Here is a 23,209-nt window from a genome sequence, read left to right on the forward strand (position 1 = left end):
CGGGCCAGAGGTCATGCAGCAGCCACAAGCTTGACAGTAATGGCGGCAGATGCTGGCAAGGGTAAGACGGACAATTGTGCAGGACGCCATCTTCTGAGGGGGCACCAGCTCAGCTAATCACAGGCACCAAACCAGCCCCCTCCCCGGTCGATAACCTTCCTGTCCGTCCCGATGGTTTTGCCATCATCGGTAAGAGCTGCCTGTTAGTCACCACGGAAACATGGTCAGGAGTCACTGAGGAACTGACAGGACAATACGGACACATGAGTGTGGTTAACCCCCTTGGATGACTAGCTGAGGAAGCTCCCCCCTATTCCCCCCCCCCCCCCCAACCCACCATGGAATGGCCCGTGACTGTTTGGGCTGCAAGAGTGACTAACAGCTGTGTCATGCATCCCACTGCATGCTTGGCCCTAAATCCAGGATTAATGCTCTGAATCACAAACCAGCTCCAATTCTAACTTACATGTCAGCTTTATCTCTGTCATCCTTCCTGCTTACATACAGTTTGAAGGTCTGTCCCAGGAAGCACAGGACAGGGGACACCCAGTACAGATACATACCCTTCCACACACACACACACACACACACACAGACTCAAAGTGGACGGTTTAGATATATGAGTGCCTAACTGCATGTTTCTGAATTGTGGAAGGAAACCGACAAGACAGCCTGGAATATTCTAGAAGACATTAAACATTTTTTTGGTACATAAAGGCGTAAACTCACCAGACAAACTGCCCAACGAACTGGACACGTTCTGCACACGGGAAATAAATGAATCATTATCAACACGACCTCCCCGAACTGTATTTCTACGGTGACATATTTAGACAATATTGATGGGTTTAAAATGAGATGCTGCGTGTGAATTTCTGTACATGTCAAGTGTCTCTGGGCCTCCATGTGTTTCTCTGTCACCCAAAGAAAGGTCCCATCTGTCAAATCTGCAGCAGAAACCGAAAATGATAAGAGTCGAGGTTTTACCCAAACGAGAAGCCTTAGGTGGTGCTGGGGGCACCCTTCCTGGAGGCCTGCTGTGCCCGCAGGCCTGCTGTGGAGGGCCAGAACAAATCCAAGGTGATTGAAGGAGCTCTTGGCCCAAAGGCAGCCCCAGAAAATCGTGGGGGGAGGCTGTTTTGCCCTCCCCTTGCCTCGCTCCTTCCTAAAAGCCATTACGTAATGGTGCAGCGCCATCAGACTGCAGAGTGACTGTACTGTAATTAAGCAGTTAATTGCAATGTAGCTCTTGATTAGCTTTGGGGGATGGGAATGTTTAAACAGCCTGAGATGTTGTGTACATTTACAGAAATTGAAGCTAATTTCGCTGTCTCTGCCTATTACTGCATTAATTTAATTTGGTATAGCTTTTAGCTCATTAACACATCTAATTAATTCGTTGACTCCGCTATTAAGTTGTTTCTTTGAAACTGACGTCTCCTGATAATCAGGATAGAGGAGGATGACAGATCAAGCTAGAAGCAGCCTGGGAAATGATTAAGAAAAGGGACAGAAGCTGAGCTTGGTGGGCCTCACTGTCAGTAATCCAGATACAGGGGCGAAAACCAGTGACTGACCGGCTGCACCTAGCCAGAATTTTTAGCATGAATTTGTGGTAAATTAGCTGTTAATTTGATGACGGTTTAACCAGCGCACAGGTCGATGACTGCAGGACAGATTCGCCTCTCTGGGTACAGTGCTTGGCTTAATTATCCAAACAGTATGAGTGTCATTCCGCTTTACTGAGTGTGGATTCGAAGCATTTTATTTTGCAAATTAAAAAAAAGGTTAGTTTCTGCTTTAATACAGGTAAAATTTAATTACTGACTTCAGATCTGTGCCAGGCTGGAAACATCTATATGATTCATCACTCTCATTATTATTATTATTATGTGGGATGTATCTTTACCTAAAGCATCTTTATGAATTTATTTTATTCCTTAGGTTCATCTCTTTTTAACCCTGAGTCTGTGGACAGGTGGTTACCCATTTTCTATAACTCTTATGCAGTGTACAGTGTACAGTGATTCCTGGAAGAGCGGAGGACATCCTGAATGGGATTCCAGTCCTTCGCAGGACGCACACCAGCACACTTAGAGTAACTTAGAAACTGGTCCACTTAAAACACATCACATTACTGTGAGAGGAGACCTACAGCGCGAGCCAGCAGACACCTTCCACAAACATCGCAGTGTCGTTTTCAGAGGTGCTGTTTTCTCTTGTTTTTAGAAAATGGAGCGACTGTGAGGTTAGAAATGATTATGTTGTTATGGCGGGCAGGCAGGAGCGCAGGAGAGATTGTTGAAGTGGGGGAGGGGGGGCCAAACAGTGAGCAAAAGGTCTCAACTCTGAAGCTTATCCAGCCACACTTCATGAGGCATTCAGCGTGATTTAATGTACTAAACATTTTGATTGACACTGGCCAGCATACATACAATGTTGCAGTGTTATCTGGTATAGACTTGCCAATCACCCAGAAATGGCCAATTGGGCAATAGCATACACAACAGATTTCTTTATAATTTCTTGCAAGTTTAAATTTACTGAGCCCCAGTATACTGTAATGCTACATATTAGGTGAGGACACATTCAGAGATTTATAGCTTTTTCTAACAGGCATACAGTAATTTAACATTAGGTCAAACTTGGATGAAGTAGTTTTCTTTGTTGCAGTAACATATATTAGCCTATCAGAGATATGGGAAACTGTTTTTTGCATCTAACAGTATTTCTATACCAGCTCGATATAGATTAAGCCAATATAGAATATCTGGTTACTTACACTGCTTTCACTGCTATTTGAAAGAACAATGTAACAGATCTTACCTTTTTCTGGGTTGCTTTTTTTCTGTACTGCATACTACTTTGGTCCGTGTGACCAAAACTGCATCCAGCACAATTTAAGGATGTGTGCACTTTGTCTACCTACAAACGAGATAAAGGGAGGCAGTGGGAGCGCATGTGTACAGACATGGAGATGCGCGCGTGTTCACAAGTACGGGGATGCGCGTGTGTGTATACAGACATGGGAATGCATGCGTGTTCACAAGTACGGGGATGCGTGTGTGTGTATACAGACATGGAGATGCGCGCGTGTTCACAAGTACGGGGATGCGCGTGTGTGTATACAGACATGGGGATGCATGCGTGTTTGTGTATACAGAAATGGAGATGCACGCATGTGCACAAGCACGGGGATGCATGCGCTTGTGCGTATTCACAAGCACGGGGGATGCATGCGTGTGTATACAGACATGGGGATGCGCATGTGCACAAGCACGGAGATGTGAGTGTGTGTATACAGACATGGGGATGCATGCGTGTTTGTGTATACAGAAATGGAGATGCACGCATGTGCACAAGCACGGGGATGCATGCGCTTGTGCGTATTCACAAGCACGGGGGATGCATGCGTGTGTATACAGACATGGGGATGCGCGCGTGTGTGTATACAGAAATGTGGGTGCATGCGCGTATCTATACAGACATGGGGATGCATGTGCGTGTGCGCAAGCACGGGGATGCACGTGTGTGCACAGGCATGGGGATAGGTGCGTGTGTATACAGACATGGGGATGCATGCGCTTGCGAGGGGACCTGCAGCATGCTGTGAGTAGTTTGTGATGGTCGACACAGTTTTATAGTTTGATGAGTTGAAGCATCATGGTATCAAACCCTATTTAGGGATACTACTGTACTTGTTATTTTTCCTCTTAAAAGTGGGGGTCCCTATATAACAGGGGAAGGATGTGTCCCCTCGTCCCCCTCACCATCTGCACCCCCTGGGGGGTGCAGCCACTTGAAAGTGCATACTTGCTGTGCAAATCAGTACTTAAGATAATCTGACAGATTAATCAATGCAGGTCCTCTCTGTTAAGTTTTCTGAAGAGTGTTTGTGTGTGTGTGTGTGTGTGTGTGCGGGGTTATATATTACATAGTATGGATCAAATTTCCCCACAATGTGATAAAAACCTGTTATTTTGACATTGTGGGGACAAACTTCAACTAGGGGTAATCAGGATATAAATTGAATATTGCAGTCAAAACACTAAAAATGCCAAAAGTCTCATATTTTGTTTGGTTACTTATGGTTATGGTTAGGGCTGGGTAGGGGTTAAGGTCATCCTGTTGGGACTAGAGTGTTATCCATAGAAATGACTGGAGAGTCCCCACAAATATATAATATCAAACCTGTGTGTGTGTGTGTTTCTGGCCTCCCCAGGCATGAAAAGCAGGGAAAAAAACGGCCTGTTTAGCACGTCATTAAACACTCGCTTTAATGACAGCCGCCTGGGAGAGCCGTCACCCGCGTCATGCATATCGCGTTATCAGCAGCTGCGTCAATTAACCCCTCTCTCTCCGGGGAGCCGTTAGGAGACGCAATACTTTCAAACTGCATATGGCTGCAATTAAAGAGCCAGTACATCTGTGTATCTGTACTTCCCCGCCGTGGGTTCGTGTGAAGGTTTCTGAGGGCCGAGTGTAAATACACAAACATGTGTGAAAGAAAGACAGAAAGAAAGTAGGAAGCAGGAGAGAAAGAAGGAAGGAATGAAAGTAGAAAGCAAGAGAGAAAGAAAGAAGGAAGGAAGGCAGAACAAAAGAAAGGAAGGAAAGTAGAAAAAGCAAGAGAGAAAGAAGGAAGGAAGGAAAGTAGAACGAAAGCAAGAGAGAAGGAAGGAAGGAAGAGAAAGGTGGAAGGAAGGAAGGCAGAGCAAAAGAAAAGAAGGAAGAAGGAGTTGTCTGCCCTGTCCCTCTTCAGCACCATGGCTATATGATGACAGGAACTGGTTGTGTTGTTTGGTTTTGAGGGTCTGGCATTTGTGGACAGGGGAAACCCGTACTGGGAACATGGCACCCTCTGTTGAGAAAAGCCACCACATCCTGTTAGAGCAGCGGTTCCAGCTGAGGTTTCTCAGGAGCTCAAGGTTTTTCTGAGGGCTACCGACGCATTTCTGAAGCTTTGGGCATTTTCTCTGGTCCTGCTGCTTAGCCAATTTGACCTGCGGGATCCAACTACTCCTAGAACATGCTGGAAAGTCTTTAGAATGTTTTCAAGAATGTGGGGTGAGACACAGAGCTCCGGCAATTGTGCCCATACAGTACCTATGAGGGGGGGGGGTGTATTTCACAAGGATCTGTTTCTAAACGTGAGACATTGGCATCCAGCGTTCCTTTCGGAATCTTTGTCTATTCACATCCCCATGAAATATTCAGACTGTTGACATATATTCTTAAAAGCAACATTATCAGCCATCTCTACATCTGTTTCCACGTAAGAGTGTGTCAGTATGATCAATATCCACAGCAGGCCCCGGAATAGTGCAACACCTCTGAAAACGCCAGCGTTTCCTGCCAAATAGCTGTTTCCAAACTGTGATTTCTTGTGACAGAAAAAAACAGCCATCTACTGAAGAAATAGGACGTCTGCAGGCTTCTATTAGCTGAGACCACCATACTGGCCGATTCACCTAATCGTAGCCTTGAGTGAACCAATTTAGATTACCTTTCTCATCCGGAGAACCTCGTGGCCATCCGAAAGCCCTTCAGGACCCGAGTGGAGTCGCTGCACTCGGCACGATAGATTGATACACGTTTGAGGTGAGGGGCTTGATGAGAGATTTAAATGAAACATGAAATGTAGTAATTAGGGTGCAATTTCCAATGACTTTCACAATTAACTTTTTCATGGACTGTTTATTATGATCAAAAGTTCTACAGTATCGCCCATGTCCTTAGTTCCCCAAGGCCCAGCCTGCCTCGTGCCCCAAAGCCGAATCAACGCTGTCTTTGTTTGGAATGGAGTGAAAAGAATGAGTGATTTGTGGGCATTTTGTGTGAATGGTCATCATTCTATCAATTCAGGCCGTAATTCAGAGGAATTGAAAAATAATGTTGCTATCAGGACCTGGTTTAATGTGGGTTTAGAATAAGTGAATATTCATGAATCTGAGCGAATGGATGAGTTCGTATGAAGCTGAATCTATGGCATCTGATTGTCTTCCTTCTGCGATTCGTCCAGGTTGATTTGCTGGCTGAGTAAAGCGGAGCTGGTTTGCAGTGGGGAAGCACGGCTTTCCTACCGCTTAGCCCACTTTGAGGTCACCGTCGACAGCCCTCAAAAAAAAGGAATGCCCATTTGTAAAGGTTGCAGCGTTTCTATTGTGTTCGCTATTGTGGATTTAGCGGAAAGTTTATCGCTGTCATGGGTGGGGGAAATGAAGTGGGATGATTAACCGGGAGCCGTAACCACTGAATATCGATAAAATGTTCCCAGCTATGGTGGATACGGGAATTAGAATTAGAACTATTGAATCAGAAAAGTACAAAAGGGACCTGGGTGAGCAATAATGTAATCTGGATTAACGGGCATGTAAACATCAGCGGCAGAGTTTAGGAGCTGAGATAAGCACATCTTGCTTTTTAATAATTAACGACAGTGCCCCCTCCTGGGCCCCGCCCTGCTTCGCAGTGCTTAATCACATTGCCTTTAAATGGTCAAACGACGTATTTAAGGCCCGAGGCTTCCTCCCTAGTCCGAGGTCTATCCCATGCCCCTCTGCGATTAATCCCAGTAGATTTCCGTCATTAAATATGCCGACAAGGAAATTAGCCATTTCAACTTCCTACTTTTATTTCCATATTATATTAGGGCATGACTCTACATTGCCTTCTGTTTACTTATTAGAACTAATCCAATTAAGTAAACAAGAGCACTCAGAAGTGCTTAAGAACTGCGGGACTCGGAAGGGAGAGAGAGGTTATTAATTTCTGCCTTGCTGTAGGAAGGTTTGTCCAGAACAGCTTTATCGGTAGTACCTACATGAGCAATCGAGATGTTATCAGGAAGGTTTATCCACGGCGTCGGATCAGGGTTGTGGGAGTGGGGTTTGATTAACAGCTCTGTGTAGGTAGGGCATGTATCCTGTTACCCTGAAACATCAGGCTTTTTTTCTGGAAAAGCAACTGAAATTTGTAAGTTTCCAAACAGCCACTTTGTGTGAAAAAGTTTTAGGCAATCACAGAAAATGTTTAAAACTGTTTATCTGGGTATAAAGTGTATTTTTCTCAGAAAAAAACGCAATTTAACATTAGAACATGTGCAAATTAAGAAAAACAAAAAGAAAAGTAACACACATTTCTTTTGTTCTCCAAAAGGTTACTGATATCTAGTTGGATGGCTAGATGAACACCACTTCAGTTCCCAAACCTCTCCTCAGCCATTCCATGTGTTATCATGTATTTCACCATAATCTCACTTAATTAGTTAAAGTAATTTGAAGAGATATTAATTAGCCAAACATAATTTCAGTCAACAAATACTTGGCTGTATTTGACGGTTACTGCAAATACCGGGGTGACTTTAGGAGAGGTTCCGGAAAGTCTCAGGTAACAGACTTTGACATAAAATCATAGTTTTATGCCAACATGAACATCATTTAGACATCTTTTTCTTTGAGAACTTCATGCTTTTGCATCACACCATATGTCACTGCAATGTGCACTGCATGCTTATGACAAAGACTCATTCACAATCACTGCCAGTCTTCCTGAGGCCAGTCATGAACTTTGACCTTCAGGAGAATCAGCTGACTCCACGTCTGTTTTTATTACCTAATTGCGTCGCTGTGATTGATTGGACGCCGCTTACATGCTGGACTCCCGTTCGACTCCATCCTGCCTCGAAATCTGCGGTGGATAACCTGCACATCTGCACTCACAGCGCTGTGAATATGCACCCAGCAGAAAGAATAAACATTAGGTTGCCTGCAGAAAGGAGGTGGGATTGGAGGTAATGCAGAAGCACAGTATTTCTAATGAAATCCTTCCTAATTTGATTTCTGTGGCTGTTGGCTGGTCCAGTTTGCCGTCAAACAAGGTCAGTGATACTGACCTTTTATCTCTAAGGAGACACCAAAACTGCCATGTGCGGGGAGGCAAACAGAACTGATATAGTGTAAAAGTACTATTAAAATCTGGCTCCTTGATTTCAACCTTTGTGTGTTTTGACACATTTAATACATTCCTAGTGCTAACAGGGTCATCAGTTTGGACCATTAACGGCAACCAGTCCTGTGCAAAAAAAATGTTATTCATAAAAATAAATATGACACATGAAGGGATAGGCGATGCATGGGGGAAATTCATTTATTTAAAATATTCCAATGAATTTTTTGTACCTTCAAGAGGGTGGATTCCACAATGGTTCAATGAGACGAGGGACCTTTATGTGCCCAGTGGTCTACATATGGCCAATCAAAACACAAGCTGCTGTTGGGATTTCCAACACCCAATAGAAATAGATTTTTCAGAGACGTGTGACAACATCTGACCAATGGGCTAATATGAGAAGCGCCCAGCTGAAACAATAAGGCGTTTCAGGAAGAAAATCCAGCTCCATTAAGTAAATGACCGAGTTCAATCATATTTTACTGGGACTGGAAACTTTAATCAGTCATTCCAACAATACGGAGTTAAAAAAAAATTACATAACACATTTTTTGAAAAGCCCTAACATTCCCAGAGTGGAAGTTGACCTAAATTAATTCAGAGACATTGTTCAGAGAAAAATCCTTCCAATGCCAAATAAAACGTCGTCTTCATCCTCGTTTATCCACCCTCATACAAAGGAATAGCCGCTGTCCTTATCATATGTGGTGTTTAAGTCTGGAATTTTAATGCCGTATGATTAATTATACATTAATTTATTAGGTTCGATATGACTCCTAAAATTAAGCATAGATAGCTGCAGTAAATAGGAACATGTATTAATACTACACCCTACAGCACGGCTGTACAAATCTACGGTGCGGGTTACATATAAATAAAGACAGGCCTCTGCTATATATTCAGTGTCATCAGTTGCTGTACCGGAGCATAATTCTGTCTTTAATTAATCAGTCATTCCGTTCTCCCAGCAGAGCTTAGCTGATGGAAGCTAATTAAGTACCGTCTAGTGTCAAAGATGGCGGCGCCGAGGCCTGCTTCCCAGCTCGGCCGGAGGTTTGTTTGCAGACACGCTTACGGGCCTGTCCCTTCACTGCTGCCCCCTGCAGGCCATAGCACGCTCCTGCGGCTGGCGTGAGCAGCGTGGCGTGGCTGTGAAGGCGCCGTGGCGTGACATTTGATCTCCCTGTAGTGTTAGACAGATGTCGCCATAGAGCGTTGTGCTGTAAAGATGGAGCCTGTCTGCGTTCATGTATCCGTCTCACCAGTCTTACCAGGGCATTAGAGCATTTATGGCTGCCGTCCTGTAACTGTTATTCGATAACTGGTAAGTCAGTAAAGAACATATATTAAAGACCAACAAGAATAATGCTGGTACTTCATTACTGTTTTTACATTTATAATTATCTGTTTTAAGGAGCAGTAAAATTATGAGGACTTGTCTCTATTTCAAGAACCGTTTTAGTTAAGTGACACCGATTAAGCTTAAATTTGCACCTCAGGCAACTCGTTAATAGGACAGATAGAGAAATCACACTTGCAGAACCTTCTCTGACCTCGGGACAGCATTGGAAACGACAGTCCCCTAAAACGTTAAATCCACGTCTGCTCGTTCATCTATAATTCATTTAATGGAGCCCGTGTACATTCGTTCTTGTGCGTTGTGCCTGTTCTAGTGCGTTGTGCCTGTTCTAGTGCGTGCTCATTTTCCTGGGGAAGGTATCTTGGTGAGTCCAAGAGACGGTTTTCAGTGCTGCACATTTTGTGTGTGTAGCAGCATTTTCTGTGTCATATACTGACAACATGATTCTTGGGTATATCCAGCACGAGTCCTAGATCAGTCCATCATTACTACCCCCTGAGTCAGCCTGCTGATGTGGCCCTTCTCTCCATTGCTCTGGCTGTCCCCACAAATTGCTCTGTTCTGGTTTTATTGACGTAAATTAAATTATCACAGGTGTAATCAGTGTTTATAGTCTCACTGAAATAGGAATTTCACAGTCGTGTATTTGGGAAAAATTCCTCAAATACAACTATGGTCCGTTCTGGGTTTTTCCCAAACACGGGTATGGCTGCTGTTAAAGTCTTCAACTGGGATCGCAGTAAAGCAGTACCACCGAATCTCCAGCAGATGGCAGCTTTTCCCTCCGTCCAGCTGCACCCCAGGCGCCCCGGTCTGTCCGAGTTCTCAATGAATTTCCTGCCCCTTTTATCACTCCCCGATGTCCAGCTGCTCCTGTCAACACCTTTTTATAGTGTGTAATTCATCGACACACTGGCAGCTGAGACCCCTCTGATGGACTTAAAACCTGCGTCCGCCCTGGGGAGACTGCACCCCAAGCAAAAGTGTGGCTAATCAGGGGGAACTCCCCTTCAAAAAGGGAACGCGCGGGGGCAGATTGAGCCCAAGCCCTCCCCCACCTCAGCCCCTTTCCCCGGCAGACCCCACGCCGAAAAGCTGGCGCCCACCTTCGGGCGGGATAGCCCTTTAGGGACCGGCCACCGTTAACGTTTACGCCCGGAAGCCCCTCCACTGGCCCCGAGAAGACCGGGGTTTCCGCGGCCGCTCGACGAGACGCCGATTGTCGTCCCCCTCGGCGGTAAGTGCGTGGGGGTTAGGTTGGGGGTGGGGGCAGTTATTATTTCCAATGTGGTCAGGGGGAGAATCCTAGGGGAAGCTCTGGGAGTCATTCAAATTTTATTAAAGGCTCTCCCCAGCTGATTACTGCGCCGGATGCGCGGCTGGCGAGCCCCAGTGCAGCCCCTGTGTGGGTCATGTTTAACATGTCCGCAGGCAACAAATCCACCTTAACCTCCCCTCCCCCCCAGCTAGCCTTAATAACTAGCATTGGCGAATTACTGATAAGGCATTAGTGCATCTGACCTTTACATAGCCGCTGATGATTGGAGGGGAGGGGGGGGCAGATTAATTCAATCAGAAGACTTGCTGGGAATATTATTCTGCACTGAAAAAGATTTATACGTATTTAATTAAAACGTGAACATCGTAATAGGGTGTTTATGTTTCTTATGGCACTACTTTGCTGAGTAAAGTACATCACAATGATGAATCAATAAACAAACAAACGTGTATACACACACACACACACACACACACACATATATATATATATATATATATATATATATATATATATATATATATATATATATATATATATATATATGTGTCTTGGTGTACATTCTGGGTAAATTGTATCCATGGACATATATAGGATGGGAGAACCTGAAATGCGTTGTATGTTCTACGCCTGTTCTACACCAAGTTACAGACACTCAGTAGAGCCAATTACATCCTAAGTGCTAATATGCTAATACTAACGTAGCTGATGACGGTGCCGCTGCCGAAAGGAGCCCTGTTTAGCTGGGGGTCGAGAGCCGGAACGCGGCAGCTCAGAGATACTTAGCGATAATAGGTTAAGGCGTAATGGTAAAGCTGCCTTTCGCTTAAGTGTAAAGGGGATGTGGCTCAGATACGGAGCTTCTTTATATACCGCTTTATTCGGCTGTAAAGCTTCTAAAACAAGGTGCTAGGAACGAAACGACTGGAAACAGTGCTTTTGTTTGTTAATCGGGGTGAACTGAATTAATTCGACAAAATGTTCTCAGTACACAGGTTAAAAACAAAGTTCCTCTTCACTAAAAATATTTAGAATAATATTCCAGAAGAATTTAAAAATTCTGTGGAGTAGTGAATGTAGTCTTATTTCTGTTTTTAGGTGTAGTGAATATGTGTAGTAAAAAAAAACTACATATATGAGTATTTTAGGACTTGTAGTTAAAAGGACTTACTGTATTTTTACTCTCGTATATTTTCACACTAGTGAATAAATGTAGCCGCTTCTGCACAAAGCAGTCTTTTTCCTCTCTTTCCTCTCATATAACTGGTGTTGAGTTTATCTGTCATGGTGTCGCTTTGCCACAGGCACCCGTGGACATAAGTTGACCAACAAATTAGGAAAAGTTTCAAGAGTTCTGCTCGACGGGATCTGCTCTATTCCGATATCTGCCACTTATGTCTGGTCATCCCACCTAATGGAATCAGCTAAGGGCATCTCAATACTGATAATGGTTAAATTGCACACGTCAAGAGGCTGATTGCCTGTTTGAGGTGTCGGAGCACCATGCGAGGTTAATCGCTTTTTAAATTAACACCCAAACCAGCCCTTCTTCCAACTGGTGCTTAACGCCAATACAAAATATGAATGTTTATAATTGTTTAGATAGCTTGAGTTCAAGGAGCTGTGTGTGTATTAATAACATGTGGAGTGTGGATGACAGAGTTATTTAAGGAGGGTGACGATGACCCCCACCCTGCAGCCAGGTAACCGCTGCCATAGATATCACCTCATTTTAGGGTGGGAAAGAGGGGAATCCCTCCTGTCTTCTGGGCAGACTGGCTTGCTGTGCTTACCTAACTGATGGAGTGTTTTCTGACACGTTAGTGTGGCCCAGGGTCCCAGAGCAGGGCTTGGCACCACCAGGTCCCACTTTAGCCGAAATCACAGCCTCTGACTCTGCTGCTGGTTCTCCGGAGGCCTGTTTCAGCACCAAACAATCAAGACGTGGCTGATTTGCTCTGTTTACATCGTACGACATTATTGTTTCTCTGTTTTAGGGTAAACAAAACAAACTCTTATTTTGGCAAGGTCTGGGGGGGGGGAGGCAGGTTTGGGTTTGTTTACTGACACAGCGGAGAACGAGCTTAATAAGCAGAAAGGAAAAGGTTTTTCGCTCTGTTTGAAGGAATTGGATCATTAGGGTAACAACGGAATATTAAACCCCGGGGATTACATCAGAAAATAATTTCCAAGTCACCCTGTGCAATGCATGATAATAATTGTCTGCTTTCAGTTTTAATGTTATGTATATTTTGATGAGTAATGCTTAGTGTTGACATCGTATATATTGTACATTGTAATGTTTTCTTGATGACTTGAAGGGCTGTTCCGCGGCAGCAGAAAACAAACGCTTCATTCCATGTGAAAGTTTTGCTGACAGTGCGTCCGTTCCCTGTCGCTTGCTAGCTCAGTCGTCCCAGAGTGGGGTCAGGAGGGATCCCCACGTCCTACACCGTGATGGATACGGGGGCCTGCCGCCCTGTTAGGGTGAGTCTACTTGCTGGGGTTTCCGTTACCGTTCTTCGTTTTACTCTCCAGTCCCCGTCATGGTATCTACCAGAACAGAGGGCTCTTTCAGTGGGATACCTGTGCAGCTGTCCCAGTGGGAGCCGTGGGGGGGGGGGGGGTGGTTTGACAGTTGACTGGACAGCGTGGTTGGGAAGACCAGGAGGTCTGGGAACTGTGGCGGTCATCAATCTGCTCCCCCCCCCCAACTCTCACGTTACAGTCCTTCTGTTACCTGATTTACTGCCAGTGTCTCTCTAAAAACACACATGATTTTCTGCTCATCGTCCGACGCGCAGTCTTCATCGTCTTTTCTCTGCGCTTTGTGTATCCTTCTCCTCCACCTGGAGATGTATCATCAAGCCTGTATATCAAGTTTCATGGTGTGTGTTTGCTTTTGTGATTAACTGTCTCCCTGCTTCCCAACACAGTCTCACTGGATGACTAAATATAGCGTGATACGATTTATTAATACCTACTCCAGACAATGTGCTGACTCCTTCCTCTATGTACACCATCCACTTACGGGCCGTTTAAGCCAGAGTGATACACGGCTCACTCCTAGATGCATTCGTTCTGTGTTTTTTACCGAAAGGCCTTGACTTAGCTGCCTCCCCCAAGGGTCAGTGAGCAGCGACCCAGATAGAAAGACAAGTTTTTTTTTTTATGTCACCGGAATCTTTATTCGTTTATTGATGTCTGAAGCGGTTCGGCTAAGATCAGCGCATTCACTCTGCAACTCTGGCTTCGGCGTGCCTCCCTTGTCTCTAATTCAGCTCTAGACAGTGATTATTGGCACACATGAAAAGTAAAGGTCACGATATTTTATTATCCACTGTGTTCAGCTGCTGCGGGGGGGCGGAGGTGGGCAGCAGGGGGGGGTGGGAATATGCCGGTATTATATCAACAGCGGAGTGAAGCATTCCAGTGATCTCCTGCTGCGTGGCGGAATAACTACAGTTTACTTTCGTGATTCCCGACCCCCCCCCCCCCCCCACCACTACCACCACCACTACGATGAAGGAATCTTGGGTGTACAGCATACCTGTGCTGATATTCAGCTAGCCTGGGGGGCCAGATACATCTGCTGTACAGAGAGATTGCACAAAAGGAGGCTTTTTCAGCACTGGGGGTATGAAGTGACCCCTAACCAGGAAGGAGATGTAGTCCGTACCCCTTGTTCTTCCTGTGCCCTAATCCCTAACCGCCCCCACTTGCCCTGCCACCACTTGACCCCAACCTCTAACATTTCCCCCCGTGTTTCCTCACTGCTGTTCTCTCTGACACCCCTGAATAGTTTTAACAGCTCCACTCTGTTGAGGAGAAAAAAAACACACCAAAAAAAAAAAAAAGCAGTTAATTATGGGCAAAAGTGCCCCCCCCCCCCCATAAACTCATGCCGCGATTTAATTAACCAGAAACGAGCGTCTGAGGACGGCAGCTCTGGCTGGCGGTCCGTCATTAAAACCGAAGGCCCAGTGAAGGAGGAAGAGGAGGAGGAATGGGGAAGAGCAGGCCGGCATGACGGCGGGGCTGTTTGGCTGGGCGAGGCTTTGACAATAAGGAGCGATAATGAAGGTGAGGATCCTCCAGGGAGGCCGGAGGGGCCCGCCCACCCCATCCTGAAATCGAGGTGGGGGGGGGGGGGGCAATTAGAGGGAGCTACCCCCAGACTGGCCACTGGAGATTAGTTAACACCTCAGGAGCAACACCCCCAGATCAGCTACGCCCCAACCCCCCCACCCCCACACACACTATGTTCCAGACTCCTCTGTAAACCCCACGCCTGTACAATGGAGATAGACACTCCCTCAGATCAGTGCTGATTTCCAGTTTGCTGTGGTGTTAAACATGATATTTCCCCCGTAGTGAGATGAGATAACCGCCTGTCGCCATGGGGGGGGGAGGGGGGGGGGGTGCTGAGATTGTGTACGATGGCAGCACCAGTTTGTTGACAGACGAAAGCAATTATCAGGTGTGGGAGGGTGGGGGCCGCCTCTTGCACCCACTTGCTGTTATTGTCGATATCGATTTGTTTGTCTGACACCCTAATCGGTCTCCACGTGCGGGGGGGGCTTAGCGTCTTTAACTCCAGCCCTCACCTTCGCCTCTTCTTCCTTTCTCGGGATTACGGAACAGCAACCCCCCCGCCCCACCCCCGGCCTTTTCTCATTTAAGTATTAATTAATGACTTACATTGAAATGCATCCCAAGCACAAAAGCAGCTTGGGACCAGAGCTTCATCTCTAGGTTCATTTGAGGAGCAACGTGGCCCAAAAGTAGCAGAGAACAAACTTGGAGAAGCGCACTGGCCGGGACACCTGAACCCAGCCTAATCACGCTCATATGCATGCACTATGTCGCTACAACTAAATGAGAATGCAATATTTAACCCATAAGGGGGCTTTCTATTCTGACACCCCCAGCCACTTAAAATGCACTTGTTTATTCATCCTTTACAAAAAGCGCGTGCAAAACGATTAAATCGTCATTCCCGCCTCCTTAATAATACGTGCGCGGCGGCGTCCGCTCGGCCGTCCGGGAAGCGCCTTATCCTCACACTTGTCCCCAGTAATACCCCCCGCTATTTTTAGCATGTTATATCTGGAGAAGATATATACCGTCGTATTGATATTTATATTTTATTACTTCTTGGCGCGGCTGAATAAAAGCATGCAATTTCCAGTGTACGCAATCGCTCTGGGCGCCTTCATTTCATCTGGAGAAGGGACTTAGCCACCAATTTGCTGTAAGGGGAACAGAGGTAATGACACTCTATATTCAGATCGAGTCACACTGAAGCCCTTTAAAATTGAACGCAGGTAAAGCCGGAGCGGCAGAAATCGTTAGATTCGATAGGCGAATCAAAAAATAAAAACCTTTCAGTACCTTTAAGTAACATATCTATATGAAATAAATGAACTTTAAAGGGTTCATTCTCTTTGCGAATGTATTCCAATTTAAAATCTCATCATTCACAGGCAATCCGTGCGGCTTCTCACGGAAAGATCACATAAGTGGCTGCCAGTTCTATGCAAATCGGGGACGTATTGAATGAAATGCACGGCACGGTGAATCAGACGGACAAATGAAGCTGGATTAGGCGCTTAAACAGAAGGAAAGTATACATTAAAGAAACTGTAATCTCGCTGGTTTCTCCCCTGGAACTAACGTTGTACTTTTTGGGGAGAAAAGTGTGAAAATGTAAAAATACATTTGAATTAACGTTTATTTATTCTAATCTCATATAAACTAAAATGAAATTATATGGGGAACTAAAAAAGGCAGTGCCTACAGTATATAATTATATTGTAGTGTATTCAAGGAAGATTTTTCCTCGTCGTTAGAATCCCACTCATAATAACCTTATTATTTCATATAATAACCTTATTAATGTCTTTACGCGCATTTATGAAAGGCTGATTTAAATGTGCAAGAATGCTGGGCGATATTTGGAGTGATGACGTCGAAAGTGTAAATGGGAAAAATTAAGCCAAAGCACGAAGGACAGTGTAATATAGATGAACTCCATCCATCCAACCATCAATTTTTAATATACCCACTCGTCCTGTTCATCTCCATTTAAAAAAGTGAACGAACACACAAATATTTTGCTTGTTACTGTATTTTGGTTATTACGGTAATTATTCATACAGGCAAACAAGTGTGGGTCAATATACTGATACTGTAAATAGTAGCTGTACCAAAAATTCAATGTTAATTATCAAATTATAGACTTAGCATTTGCCATAATTTTGACGATGATGGATGATGATGATGATGATGATGGCATGATTATGATTATTATCATCATCATCCAAGGATCAAGCACAAGTGCTACCATACAGTACATATGCAATAAAAATAGTCGTAACTTTTACTTGCTTACTCGCCATGTGTAAAGTGTTGCACTGATTGATTTTCTGCATGTGCAGCTTGAGGTTATATCTCCTTCACAAAACTCATGGGCTTTGATAATGAAAAAAAATATAATAAAAAGTACAATAAAAGTACTTTTATTATTATTGCGGTGCTCTGGGCAGAGTATGTGCAGAGAGCCATGTGTGAATTTACTCTGCAGGCTGGCTCCTTTGGCCGGAACCGTGTTTTGGGGAGGCAGGGGTCCTGCTACCGGCCACCTCCTTCTCTCGTACAAGCAGACACTCCTGTCAGCTGTCAGGCCTTTTTTTGGGGGGGGGTAGGGGGTCCCTCGCTAAGCTGCACAGTCAGTCCGACGCCTGCTATTCTACTTGAGCTTTAAAAGTCATTTTGCATGCTTGTGCAGCCCGTAATGAGTAATTAACCAGCGCTAGCAGTCGGATTGCTGTTAGTGACTAAATGGGGTTACAGGGTTTAACTGGGACATGTTTTGAAATAAATTAAATGGCTTTTAAAGTGTGTGTGCATATTCCCCCCGGAAAAGTAAATGCATACTTAGAAATAACAAGAATCGGTACACTGGTAACTGGGAGGAAAAATGGAATGGGGAAGAAGCCTGTACTGGCTGCTCATAGCCTGAGATGGCAGCGAACATGTCTAATGTAAGCCATTAAGAAGCATCAAATCCAGCAGCAGCTCACGGAAAGTAAAACAGCCCGATGTTACCACAAGGCCACAAGTAAGGCTGCTTACCTGCTGTGCGATATACGTCGAGAAATGGCACCGAAAAGATGAAATCCTCCGATGGTAACATAGCAGTGAATGAGATTCATAGAGCAGTTAGGGGTTAGGGGGCTTGCTGGAGCCCCCACTGATAACATCACTCTGCCAACTCTGGGATTTGAACAAGCAGCCTTCTAATTACAGCCAGTGAGTCATAGAGCAGGACGGCAACTTTAAGAACAATAATGTTTGTTTTTATGTGATTTGTGTTTAGCAATGGCTCACAGTACTGGATAATCTCCACAACTACATTGTAATAATAATAATAATAATAATAATAATAATAATAATAATAATCTTTATAAATTGTATTCATTTCTTTATTTGCTGGAGTTACTGATATGGGTAATGCATAACACATGGCCATGTTACATGACTAAATAATGCTCTCATAACAATAACATTATTGAAGAAGCACAAAATTAAAAAATAATAAAAAATTAAAATATGCATTTGTATTTTAATGCATTTTATATCAATGGTCTTACAGAGCATGGCGTTTACAATTTACACTTGTTAGCAGAAATGATGACTGTGGGAGAGAGTTATAGTTCAGTGCGGTAGAGATCTGCTCCGAAACTCTTTGTTCGGGTAATTTCATGCTGGTTTTAGTGTAATTTTTCTGTTTTGTTACGTTGGAATTGTTTTAAAGTATTTTTGAATAGCTATGAAATAATGCATTTAGAATTATATTTCCATTTGCATAAATTATTAGCCTGTTTGTCAGTAAATACTAAGGATTTTGGAATATCTTTTTGGCTTTGTGAACGCTACATATGTAAAATGCCAGCTTATATTTGTGGTATGTTAGTATCAGCACACAGCTAGATATAACTATTTATCAGTGAGATAAATGACGTATCCGTGAGCCGTATGATGGAGGGGGCCAAGGTATAGGTGGGGGGGGGGGTCAGGGAGCTTCCCTACAGTCTGGGGACTTTAATAGGTCAAAGTGGCATTTTAGCACGGCCAATTCTGTTCCAGGGATTGTGACTGCGACTTGCATAAAGACCCCGGTGCGCTTGGAGGGAGCACAAGTGCCATGATTGATTGGCCAGAGCCATTTTGGGAATGTTAGAGGGCCAGCTCAAAGGGCGGCACCGGGCAGTAATCCGTGAAAAATCTCCACTTCCTCCTTCCCTTCCTGGCCGAACGGTGAACCCGCATCAAAGGCCAGCATCACCGTAACTCTGTCTGGCTGATTTATGACCTGCCTGGGCGCTAACACATCAATGACAGCAAAACGGTCCGGCGCTGCACGGAGATAAACAGGATCTTTTAAAGTGCACGTTGTAAAACCTACCCCAGGCTCTCAGGCCTCATTCATGTAATAGCTAATGCTCCAGTTGCCTAACTGCAGTGTTTCCCGACCGGGTCCTCAGGGACCCCCAGACAGTCCACGTTTTGCTCTCTCCCAGTTCCCAGTAGGGAGCAAAAATGTGGACTGTCTGGCAGGGAGCTGGGAGGGAGCAAAAACATGGACCAATCCGGTCCCTGAGGACCGGATTGGGAAACACTGCCTTCATATACAAGAGAAAGGGCTTGCTGAAAAATGTATAAAGGTTTACAGTGAATGATCTAGAAATAGAATATGCAGTCTTTTTTAATTGCAAATGATCGAGATCTGACTAGATGTGGAATATAGAGGCGTTAACCTACAAAGTGGATCGTAATTGTTTGCATTTGATGCTGTGACTGACATGTGACACTCTTCAGGTCTGACCAGCCTGAAGACTCCTGAAGAGGCGTATCAATCATGTTTGTCAACAAGACGCGGCAAGATGGCGGATTCTGTTTCTGGGCCTCTCCATCAGTTCGCAGTCATGACCTGATGCAAATTAACCTCTAAATGTCATGGGAAAAGCTGGTACCCGGCACATTATTCACACGTCAACAGGAAACGTTCTTAAAATATTGTTTCCACTGTTAGCAGCTAAAATTCCATCGATGAGAAATGCTTGTTAAATCGTGAAATTATTCAAGATGCTTTAATGAATTTAAGAAAAGTTAACTTCTGATGAATCCTAATAGACATGAATTTTTTTTCAAATCACACGCTCTATAGTTAGAATAGAGAGTTACACAACTTGCTTAACACACAGCAGATTTTCATGCATTTATTTATTTAGTAGATGCTTTTGTCCAAAGCAAGGATTAGAGTGACAGTGTCTCTGATCAACCAGCAATGACAAATAAAGTATTACTTCATTTAATTGCACCCAGTACCTCTGGAGCAGTTGGAGGTGCGAGAACCCAAAAGTCATGTGAATACTCTGCCGGCTTAGAACCCAAAAGCTTCTGGACATAGGCACAGATGACTCACTGGGCTATAACCCACCCCCAAAATCACAATTCCTGAAATTTTGCCTACTAATGTATATTGTAAATGGTGTGTTATGAAAGCCCATTAATATAAAACGCATTAAAATACTTGCATATCTTTTAAAATTTTAATGCCATAAAACCATTTATTTGGGGTCTCTTGGGCTTTATAGTATAACTCATTAGCATTTTTAGCTGTTAGGAACACCTAATATAAATATATATTTAAAATCCCATAACAGCACAAAATGCAGCCATGAGGACGCTGTACTTAATAATGTTACTTAAATATGGAGTCTGACCTTGTTTCCATGAACACCTTTCCCCTTCCCTGCCTGGGTCATTTCATGCCTTCAGTTGCACTTTTGGGCATTACGATGTTGTGCAGCTCCATAGCCCTGCTGGGCGCATCCTTGGGTTCTCTGATTAAAGCTCATTCCTACCCACCTTCCCTAGAGAGAATGACAGAGACAAACAGGAAAAATACACTGAACCCTAAAAACCAACGTGTCCACCGTATTGGTGCCGAACTTCAGCTTCAGACACTTGGTGCTGTTCAGATGAAGGCAGGCCTTGCTCATTTGTGGACAGTGAATGCAGTGTTTGGCCGGCGTGAAGATCCTCTGCCCCTGTGCAGTCCCTGTATTCTGTACACATCCTGAAACTTGGAGCATGGAGGTCCCTCAGCAAGGGCTTGAAAACCCCAGTCTGTCCGAGCTTCGGTTCACTTTTAACCGACACAGTGGGCACCCTTCCCCCCCCAAAAAAAGGGAGTTGTTACCTAGATGCAACCTGTTGCACCCCCAGACAGACCTCCCCCAACCTCCATCCCCATGGGGAACTTCCACAACTCATGAACCCAACGCCCTATGCTGACCTTGGGGGTTCTGACCTGGAAGAGTGCTACAAAAACATCTGGAGCCACGACCGAGTCCGATTTATGAGGACAACTAGCGTGGGGGACTGGAAAGGTGCAGACAGCTCCGGACTGGATTGAACTTAACTCTAATGTCAGGGACATTTACATTAACACTTAATTTGCAGCACATTTCAAGAGACAGTTATTACATTCATTTATTTGCTCGCTGTTGGGTTTTCCTAAAATGACTTGCTGTAGTTTCATGCTAGTTAATTTAAGCTCAGTTCAATGTATTTACATATTGTCGCTGAAAATCCATTATTGAAAAAAAGACATTTTCTCAGAAACTACTTGACAAAGTAAATCTAAAACAATCAGTAGCCCACCCTCTGACAACCTTATGGTACTGTGTAAGCAAAAAAGGGGTACAACATGAGCATCATCTCCATTGAGGGCTGCACCCACAATGAAAATGCCCTTCCTGGTGCACATGTGTCCTTACAAACAGTCAGTGAGTTAGCGGAGCTATGCTCGGCTGAACTATCCTCGGTTATTTGATGTAGGATAGACTGAGGCCTGAAGTGAAAGTGGCTTCTTTGAGGTTGCCTGACGAGAGGAATTTGAAGGTGCTTAGCGGGATAAGGTCCAAAGTGGGATAGGGAAGCAGGGGTGGCCTGACTTTAATGGTTTATAATGGATGCCGTGTCTCTTCAGAGGCGAGCTCTGGAGCTGGCAACTCGTGGCTGAACGACATATCCGGGAAAAGAAGGAACTACTGTTGGTAGGATGGGTTTATTTTTGAGCTTTCCTGAACCTCACTTTCCCAGCCAGATCGGTGTCTACCGCGTATCCCCAATCCGAGCGAGCAAAGGCGGTGTGCTCACTTAACCCTGAGTTATGATTACTGTTTTCAGTGTATACTTAAAATGCTGGAACTCCCATCCTAACATTATTGTTGATTTATATTTTCACAAATAATGAGTTCCCAAACCTCTGCCAAACCAGGTGGACGGACAGAAAATTAACAGGCGAGTTACATAACTGCATTTTCTGTTTATGTATTTATTTATTCATTCATTTAATGATGTATGGTTCTTACATCTTAAGGATGAGCCAAACTAGAACTGCTTCCAGTTTGAAGGCGAACCAGCACTGGGTTTTTATTATCATTATATTTAAACAAATTAATATTCATATAATTTGGTCAAATTAAAATATGAAATTTAATCTGTACCTGTAACAATTGGCTGTTGCCAGCTGGCTTCATGTCTTGGTTATGAAATCGAATGCTGTTGCCTTGAGAGACAAAAGTTGCTGCGTTCGTTCGTTTGGGTGTCCGTAGGGAAGAATATCGCTGTCGTCCAATGAGAAAACCAACACGGAGGTCATGGAAATGTCGAGGTTGCAGTAGCGATTGCCATGTACCCATTCCGGCATACGGCAATAAAAAATGGCATATAATTGCAATTACATACACATCCGTCTCTTGATCTTTCCTCAATCCATGGTGGCGTCCTGCCTGCTTGGCTTGGCGGAGAATGAGAGACGTTTGAGGAAGAAGTAAACCTGGCTTCCATTGCCAGGAGTATTACAAGTAATACAAATGAATAAGAGTAAGGCGGTAATCGTGCAAGAAATATGCAGAAGTGCACAGGTGCACCCTGCAGTCCAAATGGAGACGAGGGCGATCACAAGTGGGTGTGCGGACGCACCACTCAACATCTGCGTTTGTATTTTCATTTACAGGATTATATTTTGGCTCATTAATTTTGCAGCTTGCCGATATGTTCTGAAGGACGTGTATAGAATACCGTCCAGGTTGGTTTTTAAACTGACTAATTCCAAGATGCGACACCTTTCTGGAACCTTAGTGCTGTGTAAGGGCTTCACTCAAAAGAATAGTCCACTTTCAGAAAACTTTCAACAATGCCAAAATTTAATTCATACCTAGAGACTGATTGGGGTGTCTTTAATTTGTCTTTAACCTGATGTGCGGGTTTCAGGCTCACTCTCAATATTCAAGTCTAGACTAAAAACACACCTGTTTAGTTTAGCTTATAGGGACACTTGTTCTAGCTCTAGCTAACTCCTCACTCCCAGTTAGACCTATAGTGTGAGGTGTAGAGCTGGGTGGGGATCGGTGCCATTGGCTTTGGATAAACTGAATTGACAGTGCTGTCACTCTAGCTTCACAATCTCTTGTGGGATTGGAGTGCTGTCATTTCAGGGACTCCCCATGCCTGCATTCCCACTTGCCTCTCCCTCCTACTTA

The 23,209-nt window shown here is 44.3% G+C and overlaps 1 long non-coding RNA gene across 3 annotated transcripts in view; it reads left to right on the forward strand.

The window, feature by feature from the left end:
* The first annotated feature begins 10,168 nt into the window (after nt 1-10,168).
* Nucleotides 10,169-23,209, forward strand: part of LOC111836910 (uncharacterized) — a 56,568-nt gene continuing 43,527 nt past the window's right edge. Inside the window, exons 1-3 of one of the 3 annotated variants that reach the window (XR_011984817.1) lie at nt 10,169-10,547; nt 12,996-13,076; nt 14,513-14,672. This is a non-coding gene — a long non-coding RNA (uncharacterized lncRNA). The remainder of the gene's footprint in view (nt 10,548-12,995; nt 13,077-14,512; nt 14,673-23,209) is intronic. The other 2 variants (XR_002836514.2, XR_011984818.1) reach the window with 2 other exon arrangements.

This window comes from Paramormyrops kingsleyae, chromosome 22 (genome assembly GCF_048594095.1).
Source record: "Paramormyrops kingsleyae isolate MSU_618 chromosome 22, PKINGS_0.4, whole genome shotgun sequence".
Taxonomy (NCBI): Eukaryota; Metazoa; Chordata; class Actinopteri; order Osteoglossiformes; family Mormyridae; genus Paramormyrops; species Paramormyrops kingsleyae.